The sequence below is a fragment of the Euprymna scolopes genome, chromosome 11 (genome assembly GCF_053919585.1).
Source record: "Euprymna scolopes isolate OS-2025 chromosome 11, ASM5391958v1, whole genome shotgun sequence".
In the NCBI taxonomy this organism is placed as follows: domain Eukaryota; kingdom Metazoa; phylum Mollusca; class Cephalopoda; order Sepiida; family Sepiolidae; genus Euprymna; species Euprymna scolopes.
Window position 1 is genome coordinate 13,574,262 of NC_136492.1, and position 17,663 is coordinate 13,591,924.

Genomic DNA, 17,663 nt, shown 5'->3' on the forward strand with positions numbered 1-17,663 from the left:
TGAATACGAAACGTTTATGAACACATAACATGGTTTGCTCATTTTTTTATCTTTCCATTTATCTCTAGATATTTATATATATATATATATATATATATTTATATAATTATTTCAGCAACGAAACAACGTCGCAGCCTACAAGAGCCATGACGGCCAACAAACCAGGAATCCAAAACTCGAGTTCCGTCCTAGTTTGGGCTCATCAGTTAAACATATCTGAATTCGGTGTTCGAAATTCTTAATCGGGTTTCGAATATCGAGTTTTGATTTAATCAATTTGTATGAGCCAAGTCAGGGCGCAAATTGAGTCTTCGACTCCCGGTGTGTTGGTTGTCACAGCTCTTCTGAGCTACGACTTTTTTTGGCTGTGAAAAAATTATATCACTATTCACCTGCTGAATATATCTATCTATCTATCTAGCTACCTATCTAGTAAGCTACCTACATATAAGCACGTTTGTCAAAGTCAAATAAATATCTGACGAAGAGATCTTTCTCGAAATATAATATTACACGGACATACCACCAGACCGACTTACCCAGGTGACCACTTTGCAAATATAAATATACTGCGTATATGAAATATGAATATGTACACATGTATTTATAAGTTGTATTAATGCATTAATCACCTGCTCCAGCTTGTGGCTTTCCGTTACTTCTGCATTGTACCGCCTTCTACAATTATATATATATATATATATATATATATATATGTGTGTGTGTGTGTGTGTGTGTGTGTTTTATTTTTTGTTACCGTTTTATCTGTTTGGTTACATATGTTTCAGATGTTGGACCATGTTTACGATCTAACAGCCTCGTCAGACTTTACAGAAGTGGCTGTTAGTATTAGGAAGAAGTGTTTTAGAAGAAAGACGAAAAGAAAGGGGGGTTGAGATAGGAGATAATAAGGGGGAGGAAGACGGGTATTGACAATATTTCAGTTTTGAGGGTTAGATTGCATTGTGTGGTGGGGGTAGCAGATTCACGTAGGCGTGGCTGGAGATATATGGATATAGGGAGGGGAGGGGAAGAAAGGATGGTAAAGAAAAGAAAAGGCAAGAGAGGTAAGGTGAGGTAGGGGGTTCAATTTTTAGGTTTTAAATTTAAACTGCCTATTTCTTGTTCAGTAAGGTATATTAAGTAGATGAGAGAGAGAGCGAGAGTGAACGAGACTGAGAGTGAGAGGGAAATAGAGGGAGAGAGAGAAGGAAAGGGTTCGTGTAGATGTCATGTCTTCTGACAGGTACAGGGTTCATTTAAAATTTTCGTAGTCGCTATACGTCGATTTGTACATTTCAGTTTACAGGGGATTTCTTTTTTATGTTACATACGTTTACTCACGCGCAAATACGCATACATACTTATATATATATATATATATATATATATATATATATATATATGTACATTTCTACACATCCATATACAGACACATACGCGCACACACATATATATAATCAGTGACATACATGGATCCGTATGCAGGCATACATACATATACACACAACACTTATACACATATATACACTCACAAATATATATATATATCGACACATATACATATACATATATATATGCACACACCTACCTATATACATATATGTAAGTAAGAAGTAGATATACATATAGATACATACATACACATACATACGCATCTACCCCTATACACGTATGTACAATTATATATATATATATATATATATATATATACATATATGCTTCGTTTAGTCACATAAATTAATATACGAAAGTATAAATTTATGCGTAAACTTTAAGTATTTACTTCAACCGTGTTCAATACGTGTGTAGAGCTAGGTATATATATATATATATATATATATATATATATATATATATATATCATCCATCCAAAGATAAAGCATGCTATATCTTTTTAACTAAAATGTTGAAGTATTACACGGACCGAACTCGTATCATGAAAATGGTCGCTGCTTTGTGCTCCAGACTAATATTTTCTACATAAACACCTAATTTCAAGTTGCACTTTAACAGCAATTGACGATGGCTGTTTTTAGGTGTCCCTAACGCTTTTTTCTCGTGCTATTACTAAAGTAAATCAACTTTTTCATGCAGAAACGATAAAGTATGTTTAAGTGGTATTTTGTGGTAGTTTGTGATCCTTAATTTTTTTTTTCTAGAGTCATAACTAGGAAAGCCGGTTCATTTTCGTCTAGAAATTAAATGACACATTTCTGCTTTTGACACATGTCTATGAAAAGGTTTGCTTTGTTAGAGTTGCATCAATATCAGCATCAAAGCGATTCAGCCTTAATAATTTCGATGCGTCCAACTCAGAGACTTTACTTTCAGAATGTCCAATATATATATATATATATATATATATATATATATATATATATATATATATATATATATATACTAGCATTTAAGCCCGGCGTTGCTCGAGTGTTGGAAGGGGTATGTTGAGCATAAAAAAGCAATCAATTTTTTTAAACGTTTGCCCCTATTATAATTCCTTAACATTTATTGTTTTGGACTCAAATCAAGGTAGTAGTATGTCCAAGGAACCTATATCTAAAATTTCAATTGTTTAGATCCAAAACTGGCGGAGGAGTTTTGTAGAGTTCTCAAAAGTCAAATAGTTGAACATTGACCTCTTAACAGCCAAATTTCTTGCCGAACACGGATTACAAATATTTTTCTAACTCTCAGTACCCCGTATATCAAATTTCAAGTATGTAACCTGTAAATTGCCAGAGTTATTGCGTGTGGAAATGTACAGATAAGACACACAGACAGGTTTAATTTTATAGATTAAACAAAACCATATACGTATACATAAATATATATGGAAACAATTTTGTGCTTACTGTAAACTTTTTACGCAAATATTATGCAAGTATAAATCATGTAGAATAGCTGCATGAATTTAATTACACGTAATAGTAAACTAAAGATAATCATCCTATATGAAAACCGAAAAAAAAATCTAATAGGAAATTCATTAAAATGAATGTTTAAAAGAATATGAAAATTAGCTAGATCTTTTGCTAGTGAATGCAATTCCGCAAACCATATATAAGGAAATTGTATTTTCTTTTTAAATAAATAGAAAATAGAATTTTTAATGTGAATATCAATACACACAAAAGAAAAACGAATTTATAATAGTATAGATATGTACAGTAAAGGTCGCTTATCGTGAAGTTAGCATGAGTTATATGATTGTGCGGGTATAAAATCCCTTTGTATGCAAAGTGGACGATTCTGAAGCGATTAACGGTTTCAATTGGGTTTGTTAGGTGGGGACTTGTAATTTAATTATATTTAAGATTTTTTTTTATTACGAATTGGGACGCCCAAAATTGCCCAGGTTTAACATACGCTTTAATATGATATTTTAATTCATCCATATTCCGTATATGTTAGTATAGCGTCGTGATTTTAATAATATTAATAAAAAAAAAAGATTGGGGTGGCATCAGTAAGAATCGAGATGGTAGCATTCAAAGCTGGTGACGTTACCAGTTTACTAACATATGACTTGATAATAATTTAAAAATTAAAAAAATAAACTAAAATGAATCTACAAAATGTATAACGATTTTTTTCAATTTTGACTTCTTTATGACCTAATAAAACTATTGAAACGAGATAAAAACCAATAAAAAAACAGTTCCTAAAGAAACTCATCATTTGATGCCCTAGCACCACTCTGCGATTTTTAGTTCTGTAGTTTAAAAATACGGAGGCAGACAGACCAACATATAGCATTTCATATATTAGATTACAAATAATTATTTTCTTCGCTATGAGTGATATAGTGAAGAAAGATATATTTTTACAGGTTTTGTTTATTACAGTGCCCTTTTTATATGTATGTTTGAAAGAGGTGTCAATGTTTTAAAAATCTTTAGGGAGTTTAGTTTTTATTATATTTTTATAACAGTGATTAAACAGTTTGTTTTTAATCTAGTAAATCTCTTTTAGGTCGGTTCATGCTATAGGTAATTTTACTGGTGGGGCTTCTACGTTTGCTATTATTATATTATTTATAATTACTTATATTACAATTATTATTATCCTTTTTATTCTTATTCTTATTCTTCTTCTTCTTATTATTATTATTATTATTATTATTTCTTATCAATATTAGTAACCTTCTTAATTATTTTATTATTATATTACATTTATTATTATTGTTTTTAAGTATTATTAATATTATTATTATTATTATCATTATTATTATTGTTTTTAATTATTATTGTTGTTGTTTTCATTATTATTATTATTATTATTATTATTATTATTATTATTATTATTATTATTATTATAGGATATTTTATCGGTGAATCCATAGTCTTCCAGGTCGATGTTGCGAAAGATCGTGTCTATTGCAAAGATGGATGGATTTGCACGTTATTTATTAGTTCGACACTAACGTAATGGCAGCATTCATGACAGATATAAAGTAGTCACCGAATATACGGACATAGAACGGTGTTATAACGTTTTCTACCCGCTGTTTACGACAAGGCACATAGCGTGTAGTTCTGGGTGGTAAGGACCCTGATCAAAGCCCTGCAATGCAGTTTCAGTCGCTCTCATGAGGACATGGTTGATTTGACGCTGGATGACCAATTGTTTATCTCTTTTATCATCTTTCTTCTGCTGGAAAGAAAAAGCATTCAATTTGGTTGTTCTTTCCTGTATGTTCGCTTTAAGAAATAAAAATAATAACCTATACTGGTTGTAGTTTTCGTATATATAATTATTCACGAAGAAACCAATAAAATAGTACAGTTTTTCACAGGAGAATTAAAATAAAAGCAATAAAATATTGTTGGCAAATTTTCTCTTTATGGTGGTTAAACATTGGTAAACAGGGCCTCAGTCACTTTTTTCTCAATAACCGATTTTTGCTTCTAATCAGTCAACGGATGAGTGGTTATCGAATGGCGCGTTAGGGAGCGGTGGGCAGTTTCTCCGAGTCGACTTATTCCAGACTATAAAAAACTGATTTTTCTTGCTCTACACGGGCTTATGCCAATGATCGTCCAATCTATCACACCTTGGTTCGTCCTAATAGGATATCAGTTACCTCTTCCCACATCAAGACCAGGTAAATTTTTATCCACAATAGTTTCTTCGTCAATGATCGCCTCATGCACCAGGGAAACCGTTTTGACTATAGGAATCATCTCGAGACCAAAGACCTAATATCTCCAAGTAAGCATGCTTCATAGGAATGTTGTTTCATATTTTCGACTTTGTTTTTCCCTTTATAAAGGAAATGTATTTCACAGTGGCCACCACGCCATCTTCCTTTCCATATGGCAGAGTGATCTGGTGTTTTCCAGACCTGCCATTAAAATAAAAAGATCTAATTCCTTTTTCGCTGGATTTTTTGTTTGTTTGCTTTGTGGCAATTTTCAACCACAGCTCCAATTTAGCTCTCTATAACCCTTTCCAGTGTTTATCTCTTCTTATCATGGCTGGTTCGGTCACATGTTTATAGTATGGGAAATAAGCGCTTGTATTTTGGAACACGAGTTACTTTTAAGAAACATTTTGGTGGGAGCTTATACTAGTCTATAGGTATAGCAGTAACAAGCCTCTCAAAAATGCTTCAGTTGATTGTTTTATTGTTTTATGTACGTTTATCTCTAGCTCTATTGATAACACTGAAACTTTTTTTTGATATTTTTTTAACTGATTTACTATATTTTTGCTAAATCTAGAAATAACATCCATTTTGCTCTCGGAGGTCAATTTTTTTGTAAATTTGAATTTAAAATTATGCGACTTATATTTTTGAAAACAATGTTTTCAAGATTTACTAATGATGTTTCAATGGCAAAATGTCAGTTTTTATGATAAAATTGCTGTATTCTAACAAATGTTCGTTTTTGTGATTGTCGCGAATGTTTTGGTGCTTGCACATCTCTTTTTAAATTCCAACAGTAGTCCGCCATCATCACCATGTCCTACCTTCCCTGATAGCGTGATTCCATTTCTCTAAAGTCCTGGTGAAAGCGCTTTCCATGCTCATCGCTTAAAGAGCCAAGATTTTCGGGAAAGCGGTCCATGTGCGAGTACAGGTCGTGAATTTTTATGCTCATATTGCAGCCAAGGTTCCTAAAGGCCACTAACATGTTTGCTACTAGATCTTTATAGTTCTCTGCTTTTGTATTGCCTAGAAAATTCATCACGACCTGAACAAAGCAATTCCACGCTTGTTGCTCAACAAGATTCATCGTCTCTTCAAACGCGGGAGAGTTTTTTTTTTATCAGCTTGCTAATTTAAGGACCATCAAAAATACCAGCTTTTAATTTTTCAGTTGACAAATTTAGGAAGGATTTACACAGAAACTGAAAACACCGTCCATCTTTATCCAGGGCTTTTGTGAATTGCTTCATCAAACCGAGGTTTATGTGCAGTGGAGGAAATAAAATACGTCCCCTGTCAACTAGCGGCTTGTTTATCAGATTTTTTGCTCTAAAAATTGCAAGCTCTTCACGTACTGGCCATTCTGTTTTCACGTAATGTTGAGTACGATCCATACTATCCCAGAGGCATAAAAAGCATGGGTATTTGGTAAATCCAGACTGTTGACCAAGCAAGAAGTTGACCATTTTAAGTCAACGCAAATCAGCCATTTATGTTGGCCATAAGAAAATTTTTCTAGGACGTACTTAATTGCTTCATGCTGTTCTTTCAATGTTGTCGAATGTGCCAATGGCACAAATGCAAATTGATTTCCATTGTGTAACAACACACATTTCAAAGACCTTGTCCTGCTGTCGATAAAAAGTCGCCAGTCCTCTGATTTGTATTCAGGTACGCCAAGATGTTCAGTAGCTCTACTATGTCATTGAAATATACTAGTTCTTTTACTTGAGCAAAATATCTTAAAAATTCCTGGTGCCTGGTACGGAAGAAACTTAGCTTAACTTTACCATTTAGCATGTTATTGTCCTTTTAACGAGATGCAAGAAGTTCGGCAGAGTCTTTTGGCAAATTTAAATCGCGAACAAGATCGTTTAGTTCGTTTTGTGAAAACAATTTCGGCTGCTCATCATTGTCATCGGGAAAGGATGTATCATGATGATCATCGGTAGTGGTAATGCTTTCATCCTGGCTACTGCTGCTTTCTTCAATACTTGTATCTTCAAATACAGGTACGGGAATTTCTTCACTATGAGGAGTAGGGCGCATAGCTGTCGGCAGATTGGGATACTCCAGTGTTGTGCTATGTTTTCTGTTAATCCCCATGACATTGATAGCACAAAAGTAGCAATCGGTTGCATGATTTGAAGGCTCTCGCCAAATCATGGGGATGCCAAAGTTCATGGACTTTCGCGTGCCTTTGCTCCATTGACGGAGATACTCTCTGCATCTTTTGGAAACCTTGTGAGGTGCCCAACTTTTGTCTTGATCGCCGAGCTTCATGCCAAAATATGCATAGTAAACGCACTTGATAAAGGTGGTGACAATATTGCGATTTGGTGCAAGTGTGTATTCACCACAAGCATAGCAAAAAACATCTGGCTTATTTACACACATTCTTCGAGTCGCCATTGTATACCTGAAAAAAATTAAAAATTAAATTTGTGGACGTTGTCTCCATGAAATTTAAAGTCTGTATCAAAAAAATTCGGCACAATTATATCTATATCCTGCGAACAGTTTTAATCGCACAGTAATGAAATAATTTGACTCTGAAACACACAGAACCAATACGTAAGACTTACCTCCTCGTCTGCTTTCATATGATGGTGTGTTTTAGTAACAAGTTTTACCATTGAATTCCCGTATGGGCCAAATAAAGTCTTATCTTATCTTTAAATATCGCATAATAATCGCAAAACTTAGACTCCCTAATTAAAATTTAATCAAAAATTGTTTATTCAAATGCTTTCTTCTTTGTATTGCTAGTGCTAAAAATTTTTAATTTGTTCAGGTAATAGAACTTTAAACGGTAAATGGTTAATATTCTGTTGTACATTTCTCGGGTATTGTAAAGTTAAAAAATAGAAGATTAACGATAGCTTAAAATGTCGACCTGACCCAGAAAAAAGAGTGTTATTTTTGGATTCAGCACATCAAAATTGTCCAAAATCAGCTTACAAAACTGAGACACCAAATTTGCTGTTGACCAGTGTAAATAGTTTGTACGCACTACCCAAGCCTGACTGCAGTTACATATCTTTAAAATTAGATATAAGCTCATTTAGGACGAATAGATAAACCAGATCAGTATCTTTGCCAACTCAGAACCTATCATAACGATATCAAAGGTATTGGGGGTGCATATAGCTTTTATCGAATGATAGAATGTATTTTCTCCTGCTGGAACTTAATTTCTTAATTAGATCCGAGTTATTTTTAATAAGACTAAGTAATTTATTCAATAAAAGTGAAGATAGACTGAGAGATGGTGTCCTATGTGGAAAATGATGGAACTTATCTTAGATCTTTCTTTAGTTCAGAAACTAATCAATCATGTTTTCTGATGATTGCTAAAGGAGAAAAGGAATTTTCTTAATACAAAAAATTAAAAATGCAGGAAATAAATTAAACTCAAATCATAGAGTATGGTTATATATTTGGAAGGGATTGTTGAGACTAGAAGAGAGGTATGATGATGGTTTTATTCGGTGTAGATTATGATATACTAGCGGGGGTACCCGGCGTTGCCCGAGTGTTTGTTTCCGGGACGGGGGGGAGTTTTAAAAAATGTTATGGTATGTAAGTAGGAAGGATCAAACCCGGAGTCATGAGTAAAAGTAGGAAAATAAAGTGTGAAAAAAAAACATCTGCAACGTTAACAGTTCGGCCACCAAGAAAAGTCCATTCCAGTTGTTTAGGAAAAAAAAAAAAACGACTACGGTAGGTCGGCGCGAACGTGAAAATATAATGTGAATTGTCCAGCACGCTAACCACTACGCCACAAAGCACTGCAGCTCAGTTTAGTGATTTTAAATAACTTCACATGGAAGAACTACGAAGCCAAACCGGTGTTCTCTTCTCAACTGTTCCTTGTGAACGATCCCCAAACGGTGTTAAGTGGTGGCAGGGGGAGGAGGAATTTATTAGAGAGAAAATATTTTACCACTTCCATTGATCTTAACCGATTTTGGCCGTGACTTCTCAGCAGAAAAAGTATAGAAATCTAAGATTATCGAGGAATTTGAAAAATAATAAGCCTATAACACACCTCAGATATTGTTCTGCCGTTTGTGCATATTATATTTGCATGAAATATCTTGATTTTTAATCCTATTAAGGTCAAAATCCGACGTGAAAAAATGAGTTCATTTTATTTATATAGAGAAGAGATAAAAGGATATATGTCGGTCGGTCTGTCTATATATTTTCAAACTCTATCTCCTCCGAAACTAAAAGTCGAAGAGCTGGGCTAGGGGCCCTAAAAATATTATATTTTATGGGTCTTACACAGTTAAAATTGTTTTAAGTGTTCAAAATTGATCCAAATTAAAAGAAATCGTAAAATATTTCGTACATTTACCTCAGTTTCTTTTTAATTTTTAATTTCTTATCAGTACATATGCGTTTCTCGTTGGTACAGTGGTAACGTCACCAGCTTTCAATGCTTCGGTTTTGATTCTAACTGGTTTAACCTTAATTGTATGCTTTTCCTTTTAAAATCATGACTCTATAATAACATAAACGAAATCTGTAAAAATGTAAATATCATATGTAAGTGTATTTCACGACCGGCCAAAGCAAAGCGTCCCCCCTCCCTAGTACTAATTGAATTTATTAGAGAGTATTTTAAGAAAAAGTAAAAATTAAGAATAGTGTCACAATTAAAATACGATGATAATAAAAATATAATGACAAGGAGTAATGAGAATAATGAAAGAAAATCAAAAAAAACAGTATAGAGATTGAATTTTAATTATATATTGGTGGTATGTAATCGAGTGTCGATCTATTTATTTACCTATCTATCTTGCTGGAGAAATGGATGGGAGAGAAATGTGAAGAATGTTGAAAGACTGTCAAAATATGGTAAATCATATTTCAGACAATTTTGCCGGAAGAGCTAGTCAGCTGATCGGATCTACGTGTATGTTACGGAGATCAGGTTAGCTTGAGATTATTGAGAGTTGGAGTTAGGACGTTGAGCAGAGCGGACGGTTTAACAGGTCGTCTCTCCTTTACACTGGGGAATCGGCTGATATGTCTCAGAATGGTGACTCAGAGTTGACCACGCAAACAAAGATATTCACTTTCCATTCAGTTCCAGGTGGACGGGATGAATGACGCAGACGGGGTTTCCTTTACAATAGAGGATAGAACTGAAGCAGTATACTTATATGTACAATACGTGCGTACTAACTAAACCACCTTTGTTAACTATATATAATCGCCTGTACTGATTCCTCACCAGCTCACAACCTCCTGTATCCTCAGACTCTTAATGCATCAGACCTTATATCACCAAGACATCCTTCTGAATAGATACAAGAATTCTTCTGAGCAGCATAACATCCAGTGATCATATATCTGATCCTCATGAAATTGCTTATATCACTCTGAATATTACCTTAAATTTCCTTTCTATCCCTAAGCTAAGTAGAACACCTCATAATACTCTATTCAACTACTTTTAAAATTAGATACACCCAGTTGCAATATTAGAAGTGCTTCGTCCCTGACCTAGACTACGGACTTGTACAACAAACCATGAAACTATTGCACCTAAAATTCCTCTCAAAACTGAAAAATACTGCTAGTTGTATACTAAGTACCCCCTATAGATACTTTACCTCCAAGATGACTGCATCGTCTGTCTTGCATGACAAACCTTTTTATTTTTTACGTAAATTCTCTTTCTCCTGATCACTAACAAATCAAACTGCTCTATTTCTCAAGTTGCCACTAAACCTAATCCGTTTCACGTAACTTAGAGAGGTCCTTGCTCTCCGCCCTTGACCCTAACAGACTCAAAAATCGATACCCATTAACAACCAAAATGTCCTATGTATGCCCCTGATTAAAACTCTTAACCCATAACCAAGCTTCTAAGTAAATACTTACTAGCCATAGTCCTATACATTGACTTAAAGTAATCTATAATGAACAGCAACCATTAATATCTCTTTATTAAGAGATAGTATTGCAATAATCATTACACAAACTAAACCGGTACTCATTGAAATAAAAACGTCCGGATATTAAGAGAAAGGCGAAGTCATTCTCCTCCGTTGTAGTCTAAAGGCAACTTACTCAAAGTGTCCAAAATTCCATGCATTCGTATACATTACTACTTATCCATCCATCTATATTTAACTATATTTACAACATATGCAATAACCTATATCTATCAGGTATAACTGTACTCCATATCAAATGTTCTCTTGTATCTATACTGAGCATATCTTATATTTCAGTCTTACTAAATATTCGGTTTGGGCACAAAATCAGAATTTCTAATAAGTAAATCATACCTTAACACTTTATCCTTATCCTAAACCTACTCAACCATATCTAATCATCCATCCCTAAACTTACAAAACTATATCTAACCATACATTACCTCGTCTCTCTCAATCCAATACTGTAGCAAATTTAGCTGCTTTCACAGCACGAATTTTTACCTATACCCTCTCCCAGTAACAATAGAAATGGAAGCATAGTAATGCCTTTTTTAACCAGGTTACCTACTAAAACCAGCCCATATATCTATTTACCAAATTACACATGACTCAAAACTTACTGTTTTTACCCGTACTATATTTGCACTCGCATCTCATGCCCTGCTATCATCTAAAATATAGCTTGGGCACAACTCGTAGTTCAATTCTTAACACCTACTCACACTCTAATATTATACTAGACCCAAGCTCACATGAATAAAAAAATAAATAAATAAATAAATAAATAAAAATAAAAGGAAAAAATAAAATATATATATATACAAAAGAGAAAGCCTCAAACCACATTATCTCCTCCTAACAAGCCTCCTTACAATCATAGTTGCTTACACTGCATGAGCTCTACTCAACCTCTTTATCCAGTAACAATGAAATAACAATGTCCCTAATCCACTTTGAGGAGTGTAACTATTTTAGCAGATATAACCTCTACAAAATAACCCAATAACATTAACTAACCACGCGGGGTCGCAGAAATACCCGGATTAGAACCCAGGCGCGGAGCAAACCCTCTCAGTGGTGACGGACCCAGTAGATCTTTCCAGATCATCCGTCTAGGAGAAGGAAAACTCTGAAACCAAACCAAAGAGGAGGGAGGCCTCTTCAGTCTTGGATGACAACCTTCCTAGAGCTGGTGACTCAATCAAATTACCGGTTTGCAAACCTAAAATGCTTAAGGAGTAGATAGGTCCTGCCTATCGCCCGGCTTCCATACTCCTTCTTTGCCTATTAGTCAGGCGCAGAGATACTATCACAGTGATTCGACAGAAACACCCAGTGGTAGATCTTGTTTCTTGTCTAGGGCAATGAACGCCGTTTCCCCTCTCCCGACACACCCCACCCCTAAAGTTGGGCACTTGAGAATGCTTGAGTACCACATATGCCTGAGCAATTAGATTGGGTTGACCTTCCTCCGAAGGGTTGAGGGTACCGGATTGACAGTTTCTGGCTGCTGTTTCCGACTGGTAGTACAGGAGCCCTAACTCTTTGGTAGCGCTTAGAGCGGCTGCTCCATCAACAGTTGAATAATATCGGGATGTTTGCAGTGCCATGGCGCGCATGGAAAGGGACCCTGCACTCATCCCCGGTGGGCTTTCCTGAGGCCACAGTCCTAGTTGATGGAGGGTCAGCTGATGGTCTACTTGTGATGCATGTGTGATATTCTGCATAACCTCCTGTTCGGCTTCCCCTAACCCAACTGAAACTCGTTAAAAAAACATGATGACAGTACAATCTAAAAATAAGCTTAAACCAGGCTTAGGGTCAAACAAATCCAACTTGCCTCCTCCCTTGAGGCTTGCATTCACAAATATCCGTGGGCTTAGAACTAATTTAGCTGATGTTGAAGCATTTCTCCTAACAAATACCCCGGATATCTTAGCACTAAGTGAGACTAACCTACACTCCTCCATCCCCTCTAACTACTTTAACATGCCTGGATATCTCCCACTCTGCCGTAAGGACTCTGACAGACATATGCACGGACTTGGAGTTTACGTTCGTAATACCCTTCCCTTGACTAGAGAAACAAACCTAGAAACGGATGATCAAGCCTTTATGTGCTTTAGACTAATCATGCAACACAACATTAGCTACTTTTACTTTCTCTACCGCTCTCCCTCGACCGAAGACTGCACCATAATAAACAAAGTATCTGACAGCATAGACACAGCACTCTCCTTCGACACTAGCGCCCAAGTACATGTATTTGGCGACTTTAATGTCCATCACAAAAACTGGTTTGGATTCTCTACTTACACAGATGCAGCAGGCAGCGCAACTCATAGCTTCTCTGTATCTCACTCCCTAGCGCAAATTGTTACTTTTCCAACCCGCTTCCCTGATCAGGAAGAACAACACGCATCACTATTAGATCTGTTTTTGACCACAGTTCCTGATGATTGTGTAACGAAAGCCGACAGCCCACTTGGGAACGCTGGTCATGCGGTGATAATGGTTGAAATCGCCCTAAACTCTAGACCCAAAACTGAAGAGCCAGTGCTCAAAACAACGAGATATTATAAAAAGGCTGACTGGGAAGCTATCAGAGATCTTATCAGAGACGCCCCATGGGGAAATATTTTTTCTCTTCCTGCTGAACAGTGTGGAACCGAGACCACTGAATGGTTCAAAACTGCAATCGAAGCGCATGTTCCCATGCGGAAATTCTATAGCAAGCCCCACTCTCCCCAATGGTTTACTTCGACTTGCGCAACTGCCATTGCTCAAAGGCAGCATGCATTCCGCAGGTTTAATCGACATAAGTCCAGTTCAAACAGACAGAAGTACATAGAAGCTAGAAGTGACGTTAAGAAAGAAATAGCGACGGCTAAGAGGGAATTTACGGAAACCACGAAAAAACGCATCGAAGCACAAAAACTAGGAACTCGTGACTTCTGGAAAATCTACAACAGTGTAGTAAATAATGGGCAATCAACAATTCCCCCATTAACCAACAATCACGAAGTTCTTTGCTCAACAACCGAGAAGGCTAACATGCTTGCCAGTCGGGTTGCCTCAAACTCCACACTGGACCCTCTAAACCACCCCCTACCTCAATTTCCTATGCGGACAGACGCCACGCTAGACGAACTGAAAATCACCCCTGCTCAGGTGCATGCTATCATAAAAAAACCTTGACACTTCCAAAGCATGTGGACCCGACCTCATCCCAGCTGTGCTATTAAAAAAGTGCTCAGCCGAAGTAGCTCCAGTTCTCTCCAAACTCTACAACAAATGCCTTAATGAATCTTGCTTTCCGGGCTGTTGGAGGACTGCTTCTGTAGTACCAGTATTCAAGAATTCTGGCGAAAGAACTGACCCATTAAATTATCGCCCTATTAGCCTCCTCCCACTTTTTGCCAAAATATTTGAGACCTTAATTAACCATGCTCTAGTCCAGCACCTTACAGATGCTAAACTTCTGACCGACCGTCAATATGGATTTAGACAAGCCCGTTCCACGGCAGACATCCTCTGAACGCATATACCATTCACTGGACAAAGCGGGAGAGGGACGAGCGGTAGCTCTAGATATATCTAAGGCTTTTGACAGGGTGTGGCATGAGGGTCTCATCAGGAAGATTAGATCTTACGGTATCACTGGTAGAATACTTAACGTAATTAAATCCTTCTTAGATAAGAGAAAAATCCAGGTTGTCCTCGACGGTCGTACATCTAAACAATATGATATAAATGCGGGAGTGCCCCAGGGATCTATCCTGGGACCTCTGCTGTTCCTGATATTCATAAATGACCTGCCCGACAAGATTGCCTCTGAGATGGGGATATATGCTGATGACACCACACTCTATAGCAGGCACGACAGGAAAACAAACGAACATATATCTAAAGTAATGGCAGAAACACTAGAGGATGACCTCAATCAGTAGTGAAATGGGGACAAAAATGGATGGTAACTTTCAATGCCACCAAGACAAAACTGGTTTCATTCAATAATTACAAGAAACCTTCTCTACCACCTATAGCAATGGCCAACGACTCTTTATCTGAGAGTACGTCTCTCAAGCTCCTTGGCCTAACGTTCACTGGAAACATGAGTTGGAATAGTTACATCGAGGGCATTGCCAGGGCCGCTGCAAGGAAGGTGGGCTCTCTCTACCGTGCTAGAAAACTTTTAACACCCGAAAGTATCCTGTACCTCTATAAGGCCACTATTCGCCCATGTATGGAGTATTGCTGTCATATTTGGGCCGGTGCATCGGCTACTTGTCTCTCGCTCCTTGACAGGGTTCAAAAGAGAGTCGCAAATCTGATAGGCCCTAAACTGGCATCAAAACTTCAGCCTCTGTCCCATCGTCGAAACGTTGCATCCCTCTGCCTGTTCTACAAGTATTATAATGGTGAATGCTCTGAAGAACTGCAAGCACTTGTGCCCCCACGACGTGAACACCCTCGACAGACCCGACAAGCTGCAAAATCCCACCCCCACACTGTAGAGATCCCTAGATGTAAAAGATCCTTCTACTCCAGTAGTTTCTTCCCCAGAACTGCTAGACTTTGGAATTCCATTCCGGGTCACTGCTTCCCCAACTGTACTGACATGCATAAGTTCAAGTGCAACGTGAACCAACATCTCGCTGCCCTAATCCCTACATAGTACCACAGTATATGTTTCCCCTGATAGTAGCCCTTGTTGGTATAAAATTATATTACGTAGGGATGGATTGCTTTGACAAGAGGGGAGCGATGGGTTAATTTAAATGTGCATAAATTCAAATTTATAAAGGGATATTTGAAGTGAAAGCCGTATACGAAGGTAAACAGTGTCAACAAATAAATACCTTAATAATAAACATCTATATAATAATACGATAGCGTGTGTGTTATTTTACTGTGTCACGCTTACATCCGGGTTTTTTTTAATTGTTATGTGTGTCCATTTCTGGTCATTAGTCATTTTATCAAGAATATTTCATAAGTTTTGGTTTCTGTTTCGATTATAGCTGATGGCACTTGTAATCTTTTTTTTTTGTTTTTTTATAAATAATTTTATTAAGAATTCTTTTAAAGTTTAGGTTTCGGTTGCCAATATAACTGATGCCACTCCAGTAATCAATATTTTAATAAATAATATTATCAAGAATTCTTCATAAGTTTGGATTTAAGTGTCGATTATAGCTAAAGAAACACAAGTTATATATATATAGTCATCCACATACATTACTGTTTCGCTGTTTCACAGCTCATCAGTGCGGCTAGACAGGCAACCACCTCAAGCCAGGATTGAAACCTGACTGTCGGTATGGCAGTCAAGGTTCCTAACCATTACGCTATTGGCGGCCGCTGAACGAGTAGTGAATTTAACGATCTTTTGACATCGGCCGAAATACCGAAATATATATATGCTTCATTAGATTTTATTTGGGTTTCCATTCAAGCTAATGTACCCACGTCATATGGATATATTTTGTATTTTTTTTTAAATAGCAGCATTATAATATATAAAATTGATAAAGCATTAACCCTATAATAATATATATCAAATCTGCAAGAATAAAAATATCATATTTCAGCGGCTTTGTCGGGCATTCGTGTTAACTTAGATAAATACTTTTGCAGTTTTATAATATCGTATTCTTGGCCTTTTGGTCAAGATCAAAGTGTAGTATCTGTTCTTTAGATGCTGCACTTCTATTTCTTGTTCTCTGTCAGTGACGACTGAAACACTTTTTTTTTATTTTTATACCTTTTCTCCACGTTAAAAACCGACCCCGTCCGTGGGTATGCATTGTAAATAGGTACAATAATATCAGAGCGTTTCAATTTACACTGAACATTTACAGAATGCCAACATCAATATATTGCATATGAATGAGTCCACTGTGGAATTTTCACAGGTCTGCTAGTATAATAATTATATGGCACAGTGAATAAAAGTAATAGAGTTGAAATATAGGCATATAAGTAATGAAAAACACATAAAACCTGTAAAAACAACTCAGAGTGGTTACATTTCGCAACTTGTTTACACTTATTCTATCCAAGGTTTTACGGCACGGAGGTTCCTAATTAGTCATCATATATTTTAAACTCTCGACTAAAACTATCTCGTCGCATCAATGTCCCAATATTCTTACCTGTACCTAACAGATCCAACTTTTCATAGATCAACTAAGTGGATAATATTCCTATTGTGTCTGGAACTATAACATAAATAATATGACTTCATTCAACATTTATAAAATACTAGCATGGGTGCCCGGCGTTGCCCGGGTATTTGTAGGTGTATGTTGAGCAAAAAAAAAAGCTGCTAATTTTTTTAAAACTTTGACCCCTATTATGACCTCTTAAAATTTAATGTTTTGGGCTCAACTCAAGTAATTACATTAGATCCATGTCCAAGGAACCTATATCTAAAATTTCAAGTGTTTAGACCCAAAATTGTCGGAGGAGTTTGGTAGAGTTCTCAATGGTCAAATCGTTGAACTTTGACCCATTAATTGCTAAAAATAGATCACATCGATTTA

General features: G+C 36.3%; 1 pseudogene; it reads left to right on the plus strand.

Moving 5' to 3' along the window:
- The first annotated feature begins 16,764 nt into the window (after positions 1–16,764).
- On the plus strand, positions 16,765–16,982 carry LOC145288445 (U2 spliceosomal RNA; annotated as a pseudogene).
- The last annotated feature ends 681 nt before the right edge of the window (positions 16,983–17,663 follow it).